This window comes from Rattus norvegicus, chromosome 4 (genome assembly GCF_036323735.1).
Source record: "Rattus norvegicus strain BN/NHsdMcwi chromosome 4, GRCr8, whole genome shotgun sequence".
Classification (NCBI taxonomy): domain Eukaryota; kingdom Metazoa; phylum Chordata; class Mammalia; order Rodentia; family Muridae; genus Rattus; species Rattus norvegicus.
Genome location: NC_086022.1, coordinates 134,808,432 through 134,822,780, shown reverse-complemented (window position 1 = coordinate 134,822,780; position 14,349 = coordinate 134,808,432). Strand labels below are relative to the sequence as shown.

General features: G+C 42.5%; 1 protein-coding gene across 14 annotated transcripts in view; it reads left to right on the top strand.

Moving 5' to 3' along the window:
* Shq1 (SHQ1, H/ACA ribonucleoprotein assembly factor) overlaps positions 1-14,349 on the top strand; it is a 120,771-nt gene that overhangs the window by 39,180 nt on the left and 67,242 nt on the right. The gene's annotated exons all lie outside the window — the stretch shown is intronic.

The following is a 14,349-nucleotide window of genomic DNA, read 5'->3' as shown; positions in this document are numbered from 1 at the left end:
TGTCCTAAACGTGTGCCGTTGGATGTGAGGGTGACAAGCTCCGAATGAAGGTTGTGACCTGTGTTTGCACAGGTGGATGGCACAGAAATGCCATTATTATCACTGAAGAACCTCCTTTGTTTGGATACTCTGTAAGTTAAGTGGAAACAGCACTGGCTTGGCATTTGGGGCTTCCCAACAATGAGTTTGTGTCTGCTTAGAATTCAGAACACAGCCCTAGCATTGACACTTGTGTTGTAAAGGTCAGACAGTGCTTGCATAGTAAAAAGTAATGAATGGCTCTTCCCCAGAGAGACTCTGATCTCAAATGGATGTGTTTCCAGAACCAACGTGGGAATCCTTAAGGAGCCACAGAGAATACTTCATGATGACTGTCTGACTGAGTGGGATTTTTCAAAGACCCATGAATTTGCTTTACTTGACTTCACAACAGCTTTACAAGGATGCTTTACTGGCCTTGAGCATCTCCAAGTTCCTGCATCCTTCTTTCCTCCCATCTTGCAGAAGGCTGCTTGTCTTGTACATTAAACCCAAACTTGCTCAGAGTAGGAAGCCTGACCTCACTCTGATAAGTGTTTCACAAAACCCATAGGGTTGTCCTCCCCTTTTCTGTCCTTTTGGGGAAGCAAAATTCCCCCACTTGTATTCTCTGTCACTGATGCCTCAATAAATGCCCCTGCCTCCTCCTTGTTGGCCTTTTTTATTGATTTATCTTATTTATATGAGTACACTATCACTGTCTCCAGCACCACAAGAGGGCATCGTCAGTGCTCTTACCCTGAGCCATCTCTTCAGCCCCCTGCCCCCTGTTTTTAAAGAGTGCATAGAACCTTCCTGGAGCTATCCTTTAGCTGTTGTCAGTGTAAAACAGTTTCCAGAGCACCTCAGTTTTATTCCACTGGAAGCTACAAGCCATATCATCCAACACTTGATAGTTCATACACTGTACACTTGACTGAGCACTTGGATTCCTATCTATATCTCAGGGTTTTCTCACTTCTGCTAGAAGGCTGAACATGGTGGGGCAGGAGGGCAACAACACCTTTCACCATTGAGCTCTTTCTGTGTCCCCACTGCCTTGAATAGAAAGCACGCGTGCCTCCTATAATAGATTCTCATAGGGTTTCTGACTGCAGAGTCTATACATGATTTCCCTCACATTCTAGTTGCAAGGGGAGTCTAATTTCAATACTTGAAAATTTTACTTTGTACTTATAAAGAGGAAGCCTTGGCTTGTCTGGTTTGTCTCTGTTTCACGTTGTGGAGCCAACAGTGAGAAGGATGGCTGTTGCAGGAAGGGATTACAGGTGGCCTCCATGCCTCCTGACTTTTACATGGGTTCCGGAGATCTAAACTCCAGTCCTTACACTTGTGCAGCCAGGCTTTATCCATTGAACCATCTTCCCAGCTCTAGAAAATGCTTTCCAAGGTTTAGTTGTAGAAGATATCTCCAAATTAGAGTATTACCAGATGAATGCGTTTAGACTGACTAATACTAACATGTCTCCTTTGACCTTTTAATGTTTATTGTTTAAATATATCCTGTCTAACTCTTCTGTAGTCTATTCAACAAGTGTTTGTTGAGTGCCTGTCATGTCAGACTCCTGGAAATGCAGTAGTTTGGATGGGGGTTAAGTATCTATTATGTGTTTCAAAGGATGTTTAGACATTTTACTGTTCATTGTTGAGGATTGAACCTAGAGCCTGAGGCATTCTAGGAAAGTATGCTGTGCTACTCCAAAGGTCTTGTGTTTAGTTGTTTGAATTGTGTGTAGAATGAATAGCTGAGAAGATGAATGTAGAGAGTGTAAAACCAGCGAAGCTGAGGCCTGTCACCTCCTACACAGGGGACTCCCTGCTGTATTTGACCTTCATGTTTTAGCTCCTGACATTTTCCTAGCACATATCAAGTTAATTGGTTGGCCAGTTTATCTATTACTTTATTTTTTTCAACAGACATTTTAAATGAGTACCTACTTAAAAGTTATTCTGTGCAAAGAATCCAGTAAAAATTAAAGGCAATAGAAAGAGGAATTAGTATCTTTGCAGATGTTGCTGATACGTGTAGTGGCTTACTTTTAGCCATGGTCAGCACCATAGTGTTCTTTGACATAGTGGGTGATGGTGAGTTAGTTCTTTGTAGAGGAAGTTCTAGAGACAGCAGAAAAGTTTCATACTCTGAACTCAGGAGAGAAAAGGTTTTATTAGAATGGTTCCTTCTGTCAGAATTGTTCCAGGAGACATGTGCCAGGGAAGCGACTTTATACTCCATAATGATGCTGGTGGCAAGTGCACCTGAGAGAAGAAATTTTAGGGTAAGAACTCCATCCCAAAGCATATGGTTCTGGTATGTTGTCATGGCAAATTCTGGAACAGGCACAAATGCTTCCCAGTGTTTTATGTGCACTGCTGAGACTGTGTGGTTGGGCGGCTATCATGTGGTTCTTACAAAGGTGAAAGAAGGCATAGATAGCATCGTGGAAGCCAGCAGGGAGATCCCTGTTGCCAACTGAGGACATTATAATGCTTTTAAATTGTGTGCACTTAGCCACTAGACCATTCCTTCTGCAACTCAGGGGAGTGAATCCCACCCATCCGCTCACAATATTCAAGAACCTTTGTGCTCTCCCTGTGGTTCTTTGGTATCCTTATGGCTTTTTTTGGGGGGGTTGGTTTGGTTTGGTTTGGTTGGTTTTTGTTGTTTGTTTTTGGTTTTGTCAGTTTGACATGTTTAAAGAGTTTTTGTGGGAAAAGGAAACTCTGTTGAGAAAACATGTGTAGCAGACTGCCTGTGGGCAAGTGTAAGGGGAACTGTCTTGATTGATGACTGATGTGGAAGAGTCCAGTCCACTGTGGGCCCTGTCTTTCCTGTGTGCGTTGGCCTATGCTGTAACAGAGTGATGGTAGCACACACCTTTAATCCAGCACTTGGCAGGCAGAGGCAAGCGAACCTCTGAGCTCTAGGCCAGCCTGTAGGTTCCAGGGCTACACAGAGAAACCCTGTCTCAGAGGTTGAGGTGGTGTGTGGAACGAACAAATACAAACAAACAAACAAACAAACAAACAAAAAAGAGTACACATTTCAAGAGCCATGAGGAGCAAGCCAGGAAGCTGCTTTTCTTCTTGGTCTTTGCTTCAGTTCCTGCCTTGAGTTTCTACCCTGACTTCCTCACCTGGCAGACTACAAGCTGTTAAAGGAAGTAAATCCTTTAACCCCCATATTGCTTTTGGTCGTGGTGATTTATCACAATAGAAACCATAGCTAAGACATTTGGGTTACATATTTTCCTTAGTCCTCTTCAACTCTAGCTCTATTCAGAGCTCGGTTTATGATTTTGAATAAAAAGGTTGCTAATGTACAAATGACCATCAATGGTAAGAAAACCATGTCCACTTGTTTCACAGAGTCCCAGCCTCTCTAATAGCTCCTGGTACTCACTAAGCATTGCTCGCTGTTAAAAATGTACACATTGTTCTTATGGTAATTTGTTAACCTATAATTATGAGAAAAAATTTTTATTCACTTAAAATACAGTATAGGGGCAGCATTTCCACATGGCTTACATGTTACAAATCACCTTCAGTTACTGTGAATAATTAATAGTTTAAGGTTATCCTGGTACCAACAAATCATGTAAAATGTTCTTTAGTGTTTCACTCCTTGAAGTTTGAGTTGTAGAGTAGTGCTTACTGGTGGTGATGGCTCAGATCAACTTATCACTTACACACTTAGCAGAGCACTCGCTACCTATGTTATATTTCCTGCACTATTTGGTTTTGCTAATTTCTTCAGTCTCTTAGCTGAGTAGTATAAAAATGGAAGAAGTTAGTTATCTTTTTGAATGTGTGACTTTTCAAAACTTCATAATTAGTTCCCTTTAAATATCCGTAACATCAGTTTTAAGCCTTTTTTTGAAAATGGGAGTAACTTTCATTCTGTGTTCTATAAGAAGATAAAGGCAGAATATTGTTATTTATTTAAAGTGAAGTTGGGGTAGGGAGAAAAGAAAACTTATTTAACTTGAGGTTCTAGTGCATGTTAATATTGGAACGTAGATGAAATGAATTGAGTCACTTTATGTGCCCCCCCAAACATGCAAGAATTCTACTTATGTAACTGTTTCTTTAAGAAGCTGATCTCTAAATACTAGCAGGTGACACTCGTGAATGTGTGCAGTAGACATGAATCAGCTCTGTTTTGTGTGCAGGGCATTAAAACAGAGTCAGTGAAGAAGAGGTTCTATACAACTTGGACTTGGCCTATGAAACGTTTATTGCGTGTCAGGAATGAAAGAACAAAAGATAAGACCTGAAATATATGTATTTGTAAGATAAAGAAGCCTGGTGATAGATGATAAATTACTCCGTTGGTCAAAGTGCTTGCCCTATAAATTTAAAGACCCAAGTTTGAGTCTCTAGTACCCACGTAAATGTCAGGTGTGCATGGCGGCCTGCTTTATTCCCAGCTTTTAAGTGGAGATAGGATACCCAGAGAAAGCTAGCTAGCCTAGCTGAATGGAGCTCTCTGGGTTCAAGTAAAAGGCCTTGCCTCAGTGTACGAGGTGGGGAGCGGTCAAGGAAGACACCTCTGTCCTCTGCATGTACCCACATGTGTACACAAAGAAGTATGTATGTATTTATAAAAAGTATGTATAAGATAAAAATGAGGTTTCTTAAGAAAATACCTTAACTATACTTGAAAAACTGAATCTATCCTGTTTGGTCCTTGAGTTAAGTAAAAATGTTTTCATATTTAAAAATTTTTTTTATCTCATCAACTTATATGTAGGAGGGCTATTAAGATAGTCTCATTTAATCCAGTCTGACCTTAAACTCTTCATGTGGGCGAGACTGGCCTCGGACTGCTGGCCATCCTGCTTTTAGCTTATTTCATGCCAGTGCCAGGATTTTAGGCATGTGTCATGTTGGTTCTTTATTACATTATTAAGTGGTTAAAAATATCATAAGAAAAGTAGTGCTTTGGGTCAGGCCTGGTGGCACATACCCTTAATCTTGGCACCTAGGAGAACATGTAGGAAGACTGCAAGTTCCTACACATGGGCAGACTGTGTCCCCAAAGAAAGACAAAAATAGTATTCTGTGACATGAAAATTATATTCACTTCATAGTTTAGTGCCCATAAATAAAGTTTTATCAGAACCCAGACATGCCCGGTCACTCATATATTTTCTATTGCTGCTTGTATAATTCCATGGCATGGTCAAGCATTTGCAGCCGAGATATAGCCAATAAAGCTAAAATGTCAAGTCTCTAGCTTCTCACAGAGCAGACTTACCACTCTTGCCTCAGGTGAAGGACTGGAGGCAGCCCTCTCCTGTGAGCCGAGGCCACGGGCACCGCCCATCCCTAATAGCAATGCGCTCATATAGATCACTTTCCTTGCTGTCCCTCCCTGAAGGACAAGATGGGACTGATCTGCTTGGCTCACGGTAGCATAAGAACCCCCACACTAGGAAAAGCAAACTGAGATGCAGTTGAGCAAGCAGTAAACAAATAAGGCAGAATGTGTGAAAACAGTGATGAGGCCTGGGTGAGCTGGCCAGATCCATGGCCCATCTGTCCCTGCTGTCACTGTGTTCTATGTGGTCTTGCCCCGCTGCAGGACTTTAAAGGAAGTACCTCTCACAGTGTTTTGCATCATGAAAAGATGCAGATGTGACCACTGAGTGGGTTTTCTTTTAGGTCCACTTGAAGTAGCTAACTCTTTCCTCTTGTGCACTTGTAGTTCCTCTCTCTGGCTTCATGCCGTTGTTTTCCCAATTTAAAGCTGAAACAGTTCCTAAAAATGTGTCCAAACTTTTGTTATTAAGTAGCATCTGATGGAAAAGTGAAATCTAATACTATCAATTCAAACAGCCAAGTTTTAGCTGAACATAGAAATATTCTTAGGATGAAATTGTTGAATCAAAATTGTGCTAAAATATTTTTTTTTTTTTTGGTTCTTTTTTTCCGGAGCTGGGGACTGAACCCAGGGCCTTGCGCTTCCTAGGCAAGCGCTCTACCATTGAGCTAAATCCCCAACCCCACTAAAATATTTTTGAAGTTTTTAATATATTGTTTTAAGTATGGGTTTAGATGACAGCTATTTCAAGAGCTGGGTATCCTCAGCCTCTTGTCTATTTTTTTTATTCACTATGTAAATTGGAATTTTTTAAAAAGAGTTCTACCTGGAATTTGAATGTCTTGTTCTTAACTGTCTGAATGAGTGAGAATCAGTTATGCAGCCATCAAGTAATTTTGATGACATCCGGCTGTGTGCTTAGAGATTGAAACATCCGACATTTCGACAGACTGATTAAGAGTTGTAAGAACTGAAAAGGCTGAAGCAGCCTTGGTTTTATACTGGTGCAGAGAGGAAACGGTGCAGCTGAGTTCCAGGGAATAGATGTAATAAGAGAAGTTTGAAACAAGTTATATGTTATTGGATGACCTTCCACAGGGTGACAACAAACCAAAAAACAGTTCTACCCAAGTCTAGTTTAGGGTATCAGTGAGATTTTTGGAGTTACTTAGAGGATGACTGGGGAGGGATTACTTACATTGGCATGGATGAGCACAGACAGTGGAATCACCAAGACACTCAACCTAGTGTGAGTAGTGTTCTTAGAGCTCTCTCTCTGCATTACTTTCAGGCAGCTTACCTGGTCCTCGAGTAAGTTCTCTTTCTCAGTTACTGCTGCTCTATAACCTTACGGAGAGGTCTTGTGGGCATCCATCTTCTATCCAAGATGAATTACCTATAAATGGTCCACTCTTTCCTTTAGTTCTTACTCTTTTTTGTTTCCTGCCTGCTCTTCAGTGTTCCCGGAAGGAGGCGACATACGTGATCTGGTTATTTTCTTTCTTTTATAGCTAAGTACTGGGCCACTAGTGACAGGAATAGTCACTTATTCCTGGGAAATTCACCAGTAACAAGGCTTTACATATCACCACCTACTGCAAAAGGCAAATTCCCCTTTATACTTGAGACTGCAATAGCAGTTTATGGGTGTAAACACGTATGTTTTAGAAAGCAGTTTGTGGGCACAAGACACCTTGTTAGTAAAACAATAGTAGTTGCTTCCCCAGTGGAGTCAAGCCATAGGTCTTTGCTGTGATTTACCATGCCAGACATGACTTTCCTCTTATGAAGAGGACCTTAAATGCAGTCAGCAAGCAGTTAATGGCACCTGTAACCATTATGCCACTATTGCTTCAGCAGACTTGTTTTACTGGGAGTATAGGTAGTATACTATGCAGTGTCTTTAACCAGTCAGACTGCTGGTGACAGTCCTGTCCCTGCAGCCTGCATAACATCGTGTAGCATTGTGAAAGGTAGCAAGCAAGGAGAGAGCTTCCAGCTCATTGCCAGCCTGACTTCTACACATCCTACTGCCAGAGTATGTGGTTTCTTTTAGTAACAGGGACTTACTGTCTCATTTTGGCACGTAACCAACAGTAATAGCAGTAGCCTTTGTGGATTGTGTGGCCTCAGGAACCTCCCTGGCTAACTCCTAGAGTAGTAACCTAGCCCTAGCACTGGGATTGTCACCCAATATCATGGCTCCTAGGAGTGCCTTCTTCTACTCCTGCGTAGTGCCTTTGTTTAAACTCTTTAACTCCTTTTTACTGTTATTCCAGATGCTGTTCAAATCTGTAAGGCACACAGGGGATAGCGTAGCAATATATATGAAGCTTTATTTAAGGGAGATAGTCAAGCCTTTTAACAAAGGTTAGTAAGGATCTTTGAAGGCCTAACCTGTCCCCTCCAAACAAGTGCCAGTTTGTCTTGGAGGGTAGTAAAAGAAATCTTTGTAAGATCTAGTGTAGTACAAAATAACCTCATCATGCACATCAATTGTTTCATCTAGGAACCATGTTGGAGGCTCAGTCAGTTAAGTGCTTGCCGTGCTGGCATGGGGACCTGAGTTCAGATCCCTGGCATAATGGAAAATCTACATGTGGCAGTGCCCATTGTAGTCCCAGTGCTAGGGAGATGGAGCCAGGATTCCTGGGACATGCTGGCTAGTTAACCTAGCTGATGAGTGAACTCTCATTTCTGTAGGTTGAGAAGTGGTTGAGGGTGTATTCAACATTGACCTCTGGCCTCTGTGCACTCTCAAATGTATGTGTTTTAGCAGTTCTCTTTTATGCGTACACAAGATCAGTGGTGGGTACAGTGGCACATAGAGAGATGCTACCCCATCCTTCCCTAGCAATCCTTCCTTTCCCTATTCTCTGCAAAATATCTCCATTGACTAATCTTGGGATGCTGCTCCAACTGTTGCTGTGGCTGTGAGTCTGTCCACCCCAGTGGTCTCTATGGGGCCAGCTTCTACTGCTCAGCCTGGCTCAAGGCCAGGAGGGACCAGCCTGTGGTTGGCAGTTCAGTCAACTTGGGTTCTGACAGGCTGTGGGCTTCCGCTGTGGCACTTTCCTGTTCATCAGTCTCACCTGGCTTTGACAAAAGGCTGCGTGAACACATTGCATGTTCTGGATGTGAACTGCCCACCGCGAAGACAAGCTTCGTCTTATCCACTGGGATCATTGTATCTTTTGTGTCTTACCTGACCTGTGCTGAGGCTTAAGGTGTCAGAAGTTGACTGGCACAGCCTTTGCCATTCTGATCGTCTTTTTCCTCAGGAACTCTGCTCGACAGATCTTGCCAAGTTTGTCATCTAGCAACCTGCACAGACTCCATTGTCTACTTTGACTTTTTCCTCCCCTCTGGATTGCTTTTGCACTTTACATACCTGGTTTACATGCCAGTCTCTGTCGTCCAGGTCTGTCAGAGCTCCTCCTATGTCACTATGTCATAAGGATTGTGCCCCCCCCTTGGGGCTCAGCAGTGTCACTAAATGAAGTCCTTACTGAGCCACTCCACCTTCCCTCTTTCCTTCCTCGCTTCAGTTTTCTTTCTTTTGTTATATTTTTAATATGTGTGTCTGTGTAGATATATGCATATGATATATAGGTGCTCACAGAGGCCAGAGGCTTTGGATCCCCTGAGGCAGGAATTAAAGATCACTATGAGCCCCATAGTGCGGTGCTGGGATCCTAACTTGGGGCTTCTGAAGAACAGTCTGTGCTCTTAACCACTGAGCCATCTCTCCAGCCTGTCAGCTTCTTTCTCATCTTGGCTGTGAACAGTCCTATCATGTTTCCTGTTATCAAGTACACTCCTTACACCAAACTTCCTCTTACTGCCTGCCTTTAATTGTCTTAATGAAATTCATGGAGACCTCAGCTGGTGATAACCAAGGCTTTGTGGTGGTGCCCATGCCAGTCCATGGGCCCCGGTATTGCTTGAGTTACCTCTGTCTCAGGGAGAGGTGAATAATTATATTACTTAGTGTCTTGGTTATTTTTCTATATTGCTATGATAAAACACCATGACCAAGGGAACTTATTTAAAAAAATCATTTTGGGGCTCAAAGTTCCAGAGTGTTACCATTATGCCAGGAAACATGGTGGAAAACAGGCATGGAACAAGAGCAATGCTTGAAAGCTTACAACCTGATCCACAAACAGGAAGTAGAGTGCTAACTGGGTTGGTATGAGGTTGAAGCCTCCACCCTCTCACCCCCACCAGTGACACATGTCCTCCCACAAGGCCATTCCTTCTAATCCTTTCCAAATAGTTCTATCAACTGGGGACCAAGTACCCAATATATGATCTTGTGGGGCCATTCTCATTCAGGCCAGCGCACTCAGTTTCTCTGCCTCTGTGGGACTCTGTGGCAGCAGGAAAGCCACTTCTCCTGTACTCATCTTCAGTTCTATCGGTCCTGTTTGGGTGTCGGTTGCATTGTGTCTCCTGGGGAGACATGAACAACTTCTGTTCACCCTAGATAGGGCACCGACAACAGACCAAAGGAACAGCTCCCTTCATGTCTGACTTTTAAACCAGTGAGTTTATTGTGGTTACTTTCAGGCAGATAGATGAAGGTCTACTCACAGGAATATGGTAACTCAAATGGCAGCTCCACCTCCAGGCCTACCTTGGCTTAAGTAATGACCCACAAAGCTGCATCTCTCTAGCTTCCCAAACAAATTGCACACAGCTTGATTGGTCCTTGACTCCTCTCGCCCTCACTACTGCTTATTGCCTTTTATAACTTTAGAAGTTTTGTGGATGGTGTAACTCAGGAGCTGTCTGACGCCTATAGGCCTTCTCTTTCCTTCCTGGAGGGGGGTGGTCCATGACTAGGTGTTTTTTGTTGTTGTTTGTTTTTAATTATTTGTTAGTTAGTTTAATTATTTGTTGTTTTGAAACAAAGTTTCTTTCCATCTCCCAGACTGTAGCCCAGGGTAATCCTCCTGTACTAGAATTATAGGTGAGAGAACCATGCCTGCATATAATAATACAGATAATAATACAGTAAACTTGAAGTAAGTCCACAGATATGAGAGGTGTTACCCCTTGTACATGTTAACCAAACAGTCTGTGCTAGGATGTAAATATCAGCTTCTGTCTACTTGAGTGCAGCCTTATTAAACAGGAACGTACAGTTTTCTGGACAGTGTTCCAATCCAGAGAATAAAAGATGAAAACTCACCCATTCCTGCCCAGGAGTTCACCACTTGGTGATAAATGCAGATATTGTGTTTATGGCATAGTGGCTAAGAGTCAGATATATTTATTTTCAAATCCTAGCCAAATCATTCATTTCTTACCTGTGATACAAAAGAGGAAGTGTCTAACTTGTAGAGTTAGTGATGTGATGTTGGTGTTGGCTCCAATTGACGTAACAAAGACATGTGTGGGGCATTGTAAGGGTACCCAAATGGAGCTGAAGGAGAGCTAGGACTCTTCCCAGAGAAGAGAGTGCCCGAATGGTTACTCAGATGATAAATTAGACGCTCGATAGAGCCTCATGCATTTTAGCCAGTAACAGAGGGTACTCTTGCTTCCTGCTAATTCTGTTTGTGAATGTATGGGCAGGATGTGTAACTGTCATAGTAAAGGACTGGTTTTTAACTGGCCTTCCTCTGCCTAACAGAGGAAATCATTGTTTTAAGCTCGTGCTTCTTCTTACAATGAAGAATGAAGACCTTAAGCAGAATTTGAGGATATGTAAAACTTACCCAGAGTGAGAAATGTTTTGTTGGTAGGGACTTGACTTTATTCTACATTTTAACAGGGCTTGATACGAAGCAAATTGCCACATTTTGGTTCTCTTAATTTTGATTGATTTGACACAGTATTTCTATCTTCTCTCATTTTAGGCTTAAATGAACTATGAAAATTAATGTTAAAATAGTTGCCAAGATATCTCTTTTGATAATATTGTCTTATCAAACCCTAAGAAATTTACCTAGGTGTTTGCTAAATTATGTTAGAGATGATAATTACTGTTGGCTTTTGTTCTGATGTATTTTATAAATAACAATGAGGCAGCCATTCTGTCAGTAATTTAAAGTCTTCTTTTTTCCGGTTTTTTTTTTGGGGGGGGGGTCTTCTTATCTTGTGTAGCTTAAAACATCAAAAGAGGGTCGTAGTCAGGAAGGGCCCTTGCTAAGCAGGTATGAAGACCTGCGTTCAAATGCCCAGCACACATGTAAACACTGGGATTTAGCTGCCAGGTTCAGTGAGAGAACCTGTCTTAAGAGAATAAAGCAGAGAGTGTCAGAGCACTATGCTTAATGTCCTCCCCTGGCCTTCTACTCACTGGCCAGTGTAGCTACTCACTGAGCTCCAGTCCAAAGACTGTTTCGAAGACCAAGAAAGATGGCTCTTGGAGACCACTGAACTTGACCTCTGACCTTCACATGCAGAGATAAGAGCGAGGTACCTAGAAAGCTGCAGCTGCCCAGTAAAAAGAAATTGAGATTTTCTTGGGTGTAGGTAGCAACTTACATTATTTTTCCCTTTTTTTTGGCATTTAGCCAGGAAAAGCATCTCCACTCTGATCCTTCTATGGATGGGAGCAATTTCTTAAGTGCCTCAGCCATAAGCTGGTCTGTCAGTGAGAGATTATTGCCTAACCTGGCTGCTAATAGGAAGGAAAGCCAGAGAACATGTTAAATCGTGTTTACTGGCCACCTACTTATTACTACCTTCCATATTTTCTTTATGTCGTCATTATGTTTCTGTGTGCCATCATTAGACAGTCATTCCTGAAGCAAAACATTGATAGCTCTTGTCAATTTATAGCCCCGGGACACTAGTTTCCAGTGCCTTCTTGGTTGAGTAGGAGACTCTAGATTCAGGGTCTCTTGAGAACAGAGTAAGCTTATCCAGCCAATCAGTCTTAGGGAATCTCTGAAGTTGGGGCCATTTGACATCCTGGGGACAGATGGTAGCTCCTTCCTGCAGTGAAAATAGTTACCGTGGTTACTGTGCAAAGTACCTTAGTTTTTTTATACTCTGGAGCAGGCAGCAAACTGCTTGAAAAATGGCCACTTTCCTGCAGTGTCTTTGAGCCAAGATAATTGTCTTAGCTTTTGGCCTGAGCACCTTTTTTATGCTCATAGGATGTATGACAAGACCACAACTGGGAAAAGCCCCACAGGAGGCAGGAACTGTGAGTCCCTGTAAGCTCCTGGTCACTGGCCATGTGGCAGCCTAAAAGAGAGCTAGTCTTTTCCTTTGTGGAAAGTTCCTGAGTAAGTAGCTGTGTACAGGACAGAGAGAACATTTGGTACAAACAAGATGTTTAAAACCCCAGCTGTCTGCCCTAGCTGTGATGCTCTGCTCACCACTGGGAAGCTGGCTAATAGCTTGAAAGGCTAAACATGGTGTCAGATGACAATGGATGGTTGGAGGTAAGGTGAGTTTAATGTGCTTCTAGATTATCTGGTTATCTTTTACCATGCTATGACCGAATTCCATGAAAATAGTTTTGGTAAGACTAGTGGAAGCATAGCTTTTAAAGAGAGCTATAAATCCCCTTTTCTAAGCTGTCTTGAACTTGAAAGGCATACTTGTTGAAAACATCATCTGAATATTGTTTCTCAGTTGCTTAAATACATATGAATCAAAGTTTTGAACATTCTTCTGTCATTGTTTAAAGGCTGTATAGTAGATTATGTCCAATCTTTTTATTGGACATATAACATGTTTCTGGTGGGCATTTGGAAAAAAATGGAGTGAAGAATGAGTAACTGTGCTCCTCCACATAGACCAGCACTGGGCATGCAGTGGGCTCACCCTGCTGATTTAGCGAATGGGCCAGTACACTACCTCCTTAAGTCCTGCATATTCTGTTCATCTGGTTATATTAAGAAGGTATGAGACCTTGGGAGGGGGTCCTTGGAGTGTCATACCTTAGAGAAGTAAAATCAATTACAAGTGAAGAGTTTTTTTTCTAGCAAAGACCTGTGATTGCTGCTTGAGACTCTTTATAGTCAGTCAGCCAGTTACCTAGGATGCTGGTTAGTTTTTTTTGTCAGTTTAACACATGCTGGTGTCATCTAGGAAGATAGAAGGGCAATTCAGAAGTTGCCTCTATCAGACTGGCCTATAGGTAAGTCTGTGGGTTGGTTAATGATGGATGGGGGAAGCCCCAGCCCACTGTGGATGGTGCCACTTCTGGACAGGTAGTCCTGGGCTTTATAAGAAAGTGGGCTGAGCAAGCCAGTAAGTCAGCAATGTTGCTTTATGGTTCTATATGCAAACTGAGAACTGCAACATGGCAGGTTTAGTTAAGTCGAGGGCAGTACTTCGATTGTGCGCAAGCAGCCAGGGTAATTGTGTCAAGTGATTGGGGTGGGCACTTCCACTACCTGCTTGTTATCAGTTTAAAGTATGTAATGTGGAAGGCAGAGGTTCAAGAGGAAAGGAAATACAGAGCACAACCTATGGTGAAACCAGAGTACCACCCCCAAAACCAAAGGTGAACCAAACGTGTAAGAATTGTTGGAACAGTTCTAACTGCCAACGGGACAAAGAGTGGCACACTACATACAACTGATTCCCGCTTGATTTCTCTATTTTGGTGACTCTGTCAGCGATGGAGAGAGGGCAGGAATAAGAGGCATTTCTAAGGAAAAGGATAGAGGTTCGGGGAAGGGCTGAAAGAGTAACAGGGAGGAAGCTGGGTGAGCGTTGGGCTGTGTGCACACTCCAGAAGTTGAAGGGGCCTTGCCAGTGTGCCTGTGCCTTGTAGGTATGGGGACCACCTCTGAACAGCACAAGTTCTCTCTTTCCAAACATGCTTTCTAGCCAGGTGACAGAGCAGACCTGTGATCCCAGCCACTCAGAGAGGCAGTTGGATCATAAGTGCAAAGCAGCCTGGGTAACTTAGTAGATAGAGAGTAAGGGGCTAGATCATTAGTTTTAAATGTCCTTAGAAACTATTAAAACTCTGAACTATTTTAAATATATTACCTCTCAAGATCTTAATG